This window comes from Corvus brachyrhynchos, unplaced genomic scaffold (assembly GCF_000691975.1).
Source record: "Corvus brachyrhynchos isolate BGI_N302 unplaced genomic scaffold, ASM69197v1 scaffold68, whole genome shotgun sequence".
Taxonomy (NCBI): domain Eukaryota; kingdom Metazoa; phylum Chordata; class Aves; order Passeriformes; family Corvidae; genus Corvus; species Corvus brachyrhynchos.
Window position 1 is genome coordinate 1,291,395 of NW_008240039.1, and position 6,803 is coordinate 1,298,197.

The 6,803-nt window shown below is 59.9% G+C and overlaps 1 protein-coding gene across 1 annotated transcript in view; it reads left to right on the forward strand.

The window, feature by feature from the left end:
• Positions 1–34: 34 nt before the first annotated feature.
• The window catches only part of KLHL17 (kelch like family member 17), a 14,016-nt gene continuing 7,247 nt past the window's right edge, over positions 35–6,803 (forward strand). The window contains exon 1 of the mRNA XM_017743992.1: positions 35–3,117. The gene's annotated coding sequence lies outside the window, so the exon portion shown is untranslated. The remainder of the gene's footprint in view (positions 3,118–6,803) is intronic.

A 6,803-nucleotide genomic window follows, 5' to 3' on the forward strand; every position in this document is an offset into this window, starting at 1 on the left:
CCCCCCCTCCCCCGGTGCCTCCTCCCGGCGGGGCCGGGGCGCTCAGACCCGCGGGAGGAGGGGGAGCGGAGGGGTAAGGGGATGGGGGCACACCGGAGGGGTCACCGGGGGGTGATGGGGGGACCCCCGAAGGAGCTGCCTCTCCATCACTCCCGGCGCTGCTCCTGCGCATCCCTCCTCGGAGACCAAGTTTGCTTTTGGGGTAGCACGCAGCACGTCCGGGGGGACCACCGGCGCCGTTTCCAAAGGTTTTGGCACAACTGGTGTCGTTTCCAAATATTTCCAGAGGTTTGGAACAGCCGATGTCCTTCCCAGCTCTCTCTGCACCGCGGCATCGTCTCCGGGGCCGGCAGCATCCCTGTGCCCTCCTCCCCTGTCCTCTGCCAAGTCCTGGGGAGATCCCGTTGGAAAAGGGAAAAGCCGCAGAGAGGGGCTGGCCCGGCCGTGCCCCCTGCCCCCGGTGCCGCACACGGGGGCTCGGGGCTGGTGGTGCTGGGCGAGCTGAAGGGCACGGGGAGAAACGCTGCCTCGGGTTTTCTGGAAACTTGTGGGGGACGCGGGATGCAGCTTTTCCGTGGCCTCTGCAGTGGCTGTCAGGGCAGAGGGCTCTCCTTGAGCCACAGCGTCGCTGCTGCTGCTGCTGCTGGAGCTGGTCCCGGGAGCTCAGGCCAGGCTGGCAGCTGGGCTGGTTCTGCTGGCTGAGCAAATGCCTCCCTCTGCGGGGACCGGCAGCCCTGGGACCTCAGCAGGGAAGGAGAAGGTGGCTGTCCCTGCGCTGGGTGCCACCAGCCCGGCTCCTGTGCCAGCCTGCAGGGGCAGTGGCCTTGCTTTGCTGGGTCTCCGTGCGGGATGCCAGCTCTCCTTTGACTTCAATGCCTGCTGTCCCACAGCATTATTCCGGGGGACTCTGCACTGCTGGAGGTGATCCTGGAGTGATTCAGCAACACGTGGATGTTTCTGGGTGCCTTTAGCACCAAGAGGTGCTGCTTTGTCGCAGGTTCAGTGTTTTGGGGCTCACTGACCCTTCAGTGTCCAGTGGCCTTCTGGTTTTCATCCCTGCAGCCAAGCAAACCTCTCTCTGCAATCCCGTCCCTCTGCACCCTGAGCTTCTCTCCCGACCCGTGAACATCTGCTGGAAATCCTTTATTCAGCACAGCAGTGAGTAAGACTCAGGGAGATGTTGGGTGTAGAGATCTGAGTTTCCTTCCTGAGCACTGAGTGATTAATGAATCACAGCAAAGAGCAGCTAATTCAGAGCACACCAGGAGCTGGCAGGCGTAACGGGCACCTGCTCTCTTGGCTTCGGAGCCCAGCATCCGAATGGAGCTGCTCCTGAGCATCTTGGGGAGCTGGGATGGTCCCTGATGCTTCCTGTCAGCCGAGGTCAGCTCAGTGGGGGTGGCAGTGGGACGCCTTTGTTCTGCCAGCACAGACAGCGGCCATCTGCCCCTGCTCCCTCAGCCAGCCTGGCTCTCTGTGCATGGAGTGGAAATCAAAGCAGGCGTCCTCTGAAGGCTGAAGATCTGCTGGGGAGGCTGCTCTGGGTCCTTCCTTTGCTGCATTTGAGGCTCAGCAGCTCCAAAAATCGAGCAGCCCCGCTGAAGTCCCAGTGCTGCCTCCTGGATCTCCTCAGGAGCTGGAGCGCTGCCTCCAACGCCGGGGCAAGCTGGGCTTGGGAGGCTTGAGAGGCTTCACCCGCTCTGCCTGGCCTGCTGCAAACCATCCCTAAAGGATGTGGCTCCTCAGGGACAGGAATCTGAGCTCCTCCAGCAGCAATTCCCAGGGTCTGGGACCTGCTGGCCTTGGCAGGCCCCCAGTGTGCCAGCGAGCTCAAGGCCGTGGTGCCACATGCTCCTCATAGCTCAGTTTGCAGGGATGTGCCCTGTGCTGCTGCTTGCCAAGAAGATGTGCCCTGCAGAATTCTTTGGAATTCCCTCGAATTCTTTCGTTTCCTGGCTTGGAAAGACTTTCCCACTGCTCCAGAAGCTCAGGGGTTGTTCAGAGCAGGAGGTGCAGATCTGTGTTGGCAGAGAGGGGCCGGAGGGGGCTTTGTGAACCACCCCTAAATGCGGTGTGGGTGCCGTGGGAGGGCTGAGCCGGGTGATGCCCGCTGGTGACCTCCTGGTTTGGAGAGGCAGCAGAATTATTCCATGTCCCGTCCATCTGCAAAAGATCTTCTTGCCTGCTTGCAGCCAGCAGATCCGAGTGCTTTTTCCTGCTTCCCCTGCTGCTGCTGCCTCATGTGATGGAGTTACCCTTCCCTTTGGAAGCCAAGTGGTGTCTCCTGCTGAGTCTCCCCAAATTCATCACTGTCCTGTGACATCAGGGCATTGCTGGGCAGTGGTGACCCACTCTGAGCTGGCCCCCTGTCACCTGGAGCCACCAGCAGCTGGCACAGCAGAGAGGTGAAGGGTGCAGTCCCTCCTTGGACCGAGGATGCTGCAGAGAGGGAGCTCCCGGGCAGGTCTGGGAGCCAGGAATGTGGCTGTGCTCTGGCCAGGCTGCCTCCCACGGCCTGAGCGCTCTCCCTTTGTGTTTCCCTGTGTGGAAAATGGGCTGGGGACAGAGCTGTCTATCACAGGAGAGAGCAGGAGCTCCACAGGGATGGGCAGTGCAGCCTGAGCCCTGGCACTGCAGGGCACTTGCTGCGTGTGACGGGGTTTGGCACTGCCTGTGCCATAAACCAGCGCTGGGTGTGACAGAGGCTCCTCTGCCGTGGCTGCTGGGGACAGTGGGAAGGGGAATCAGGACATGACCCACATTTCCAGCCCCTGACAAAGCCAGAGGGCTCACGTTGCTTAGATTTTGGCGTGCTTTGTGCTGGCGCGTGGCAGCTCCAGTCTGACCCCAGCGCAGCTGGAGACCTGCAGGTTTCGCTGAGCACCTCAAGGCAAGAATCCATTTCCATTCCTTGTTTCTCCCTAACCTGGGAATTCAGCAGCCCCAAACCTCCTCCAGCCCTGACCCTCGCACCCAATTACTTGAAAATGACCCAAATGTTGGCGCAGATGCCTCGGAATCCCTCAACCATGGAGTCCTGCTTGGAGCTGAGTTTGGAGGCGTCTGAAGGAAGAGCTGCTGCCTGTGGGAAGTGAGGAGAAGGCTGTGGGCAGCGAGGTGAGGATGCCCTTCACCCCTCCCAGGTGTGAGAATGTCCCAGGGCACCGAGCCTCTGCCTCCCGCTCCTTGCTCTCACTTTTTGGGGTGACTGAGAGCGACTTTGAGCTTCCAAACAAAACTCCCCAGGAGTAACGAGGAGTGAGGCTTTAATTAGGAGAGACCTCCAGCCTGGTGTGTGCACCAGAGCCCACTGATGACAACCCAGGGAGCTGCTGCGGGGCTCTGCCGAGGTCAGCGTGCTGAGTGCCCTCCTTGCCTGGAGCCAGCAGTGTCTCTGTGCCTGGAGCTGGCAACTGAGCACAGCTTTTCCCTGTCCTCCCCACCCCCTTGCCGAGGCTCCACATCCTCCCTGGCAGCTTGTCACTTCTCTGCAGATGTCTAGACAGGAGGATTCAGTGCGTGTCAGTTATGCCTAATTCATAAAATAAAAAAAAAAAAAAAAAAAAAAGGAAAAAAAAAAAGCCCCAACCCTCCTGGGAGCTGGGGATTCTCAGTCCTGCAGACTCAGCGCTGTCTGCGCTGCCCTGCGCTGCCTCGAGGCTCCCTCCCTCCGAGCAGACTCATTCCAGGCAGCTGCAGGAGCAGCAGCGGCTCGGCAAGGGAAGGCAGGGGCAGAGGGAGCAGAGGAGAGGAGGTTTGCAGGGGTTTTTAGGGCTGGGCTCTGCTCACTGTCGCTGCCCCTCACCCCGTTGGTGTGCACTCACATCCCCCCCGTGCCCAGCAGGAGCTGGCAGACGGGGTCCAGCTTCCCTGGCACTGCCAGCTCCCCAATTCCTGTGTCCCTCCTGAAGGCAGGGCTGGTTCCAGGAGGAGCAGCTCCCTTGCTGCCACCCTTCCCTCCACGTTCTGAGCCCTGACCTGTGCACAGGTGAAAGCTCAGCCGTGTGGAGCTCTGAGGATCTGCAGCGCATCCTCCTGCTCCCGAGGCAGCTGCCTCCCTCTGCCTCCTTCCAAGCGCTGCCTCTGCCAGCCTGAGCACGCAGTGAACCTGACGTGAGCGGGAGCTGCTGCACGCTGCCAGTGCCTGTCTGAGCTCCCTGGGTGCAGGCAGAGCAAGGCCTGGGAAGGGACTGAGCCCCAGAGCGTTTTCTTTTCTCTCTGTGTCAGTGACACCGATGTGACACATCCTGGTGGGGACAGCTGCCTGGGTTTAGTGCCTGCTTTGCATCTGGGTCCCGGGCACGCACAGCTGGATGGTTCCCATCCTCCCTGCTTGTGGCAGTTGTGGGGAAGGGAGCAGGGAAGGTGGGGATGCAATGCATTTTGTGATGGGCCCTCTGAAGGAAGGAATAATTTGGGATGGCCAGGTCTAAGGGGTAAGGGCAGTGCAGATCTGGTGTGGGTTGTGAAAACAGCCCTGGCGTTTGGTTATTGATTAAGAAAATGCTGCTCCACTGTGATCCCCTCCCTCCCCAGGGATCCCAGCTTCTGCTGCATCCCACGGGGACTTTGGCTGTGCCATTTTGGAGGGCACTGCTCTGGCTCCAGCCCTGGAAGGGGAGCTGGCACCACGGTGCCACCTTCCAGACCTGCTTTGTGCTGCTGTGACACTCTTGGGCTCGGGCTTTGTGCCTTATCCAAAGGCAGCACTCGTGAGGGGGATGCAGAGCTGTGCACAAACAGCTGATTCTCCGGGAGAGAGGCACACAGGGATGTGGCACAAAGGGATGGGGACACATGGAGGGGATGGATTTACGCCTGACTGCGTGTCAGGCCCGAGGGCAGGGGGCTGTCCCCCCATCCCCTGTCCCCACCATCGGAGCAGCTGCACAGGATGTGTCTCTGCTGCCTCCCAGCCCTCCCGCCAGACACAAAATCCCCATCCAGGCTGTCAACAAAAAGCCATTCTCCAGGGCCTTCCTGGGGAAAGGGCAGGCTCGGAACTTCTCCCTGGAGGATCCTCTGTTCCCTGTTTATTGCTCAGCACACTTCTTTTCACTCCCAGCAAAATATGGTTTTTTGTGCGGCGAGGACAGGCCTCCCTTTGGGCAGGGATCATTTGCATTAATTAACAGAGCTGTTATGCATGGCCACGCTCTGGCGCAGAGGAGCCAAACAAATGCCTCCTTTTTTGTTGGTTTTTTTTTTTTTTTTTTTGTGCCATAACCTCAGAGTTATTCCAAGGGAGGCAGCACATCCGTCCCAGCCCGTGGGGCCACGTGCACGGCTGCTGCTGCCCACAGAGGTGGGCTTGTGCTTCCTTCCCCCTCTGAGTCTGGACACTGCTCCACTGTCTCCTGTGGTCCAGGCAGTGCTCCCCATTAATTACATCCCACAGACCCTCATTTCCTGGGAATGAAAGTTTCAGCAGGGAAGTGAGGAATATTTAGTGCTGCCAGCAAAGTGGGGAGTTCGGCGCGGGGAGCAGCATTGGGATGCTCCATTCCTTTTCCCACACTGGTTTTGTTCGGATCTGTTAAAGCAGAAGAGCTCTGATGGGAACAAGTTACTGTGGGGTGGAGAGGACAGTGGGGCTGAAGAGGCTTTACCCACTGCAAGGCTTCACCAGCCCCATGCCAGCGCTCCTCAGGGAGGCTGCAGCCAAAAATCACCAAGCAGAGCTGGCTCAGGCTGCCAGAACTGTCCCCTGGTTTGGGGACACTCGTGGAGCCCAGTGGCTGGGCTGGCACCTCCCTCTTGTCCTGCTCCCTGCTGGGCTGTGTCACAGCCGTGGTGTCACTCAGGGTGGGTGGCACAGCCCTGTGCCAGCCCTGGTGGCCACAGGGAGAGGGCACTGAGCTCTGCCTCCTGGCCGTGGGGGTCACTGCGAGGGAGGACAGTGTCACCCTTGTCACTTGCCCAGGGCCACGCGAGTGGCGAGTGGCAGGGCTGGGAGGGAGCCCAGCGCTTCTGACTCTTTGGAAATGCTTGTGGTCCCCCCAAAGGCTCCAGCAGCACCCCCAGCCTGCTGGGCCCTCTGGGGGCTCCGCCAGGGTGCCAACCCTTCCTCTCCAATCGCCCAGGAGAAGCAAAGCCACCTTTCCCTCGCTCTGTCCTGCGCTGTCCCCGCCGGGCCCTGCCCCTGCTGCGGATCCAGGAGCTCCTGTCCCTCATTCCCAGCCCCCTGGAGGGACGAGGAGAGAGCTCTGGAGCTGGGACATGACTGAAATACTGATGGGGACAAATGTGCTCGGCAGGGATGACACAGAGAAACCGGCCTGAGCCGAGCAGGAAAACCCTTGGGCTTGCGGCTGGGATGGGGATAGAGGTGGGGAAGCTCTGTCAGCTCCCTGCCCGAAAGCAGCTCTGGGAAAAGACCTCTGGAGCTTAACCCTAATCCTAACCCCAACCCTGACCTGCTGGAGCTCAGGTGGGGATGTTAATAATGAAAAACCTCCCTTGTGTGGGCACCTCATGTAGCAGATGTGAATTAGGAGATGGGGTGTCCCGGGGATGCTGCAGCTTCCGAGACTGGGATGTGGGAGGATAAGACCACGCTCCCGGGCTCTCCTTTGCTGCCGAGGGCACGGTGGCACCGTGCTGGCCCTGCTGGAAAGCACCAGCAGGCACTGCCTCTGCCGTGTGCCCCAGAGCCCTCCCCGCTGCCAGGGACAGGAGGAATCTCGTAGCACTCGAGGTGATGCAAATAGAAAAGGGCATTGCAGGCTTCTCCCCGCTCAGGAAACATGTTTATTCATCTTTTTTCCTCCCCCAGACTCTCATACGTGCTACAACACATCTTT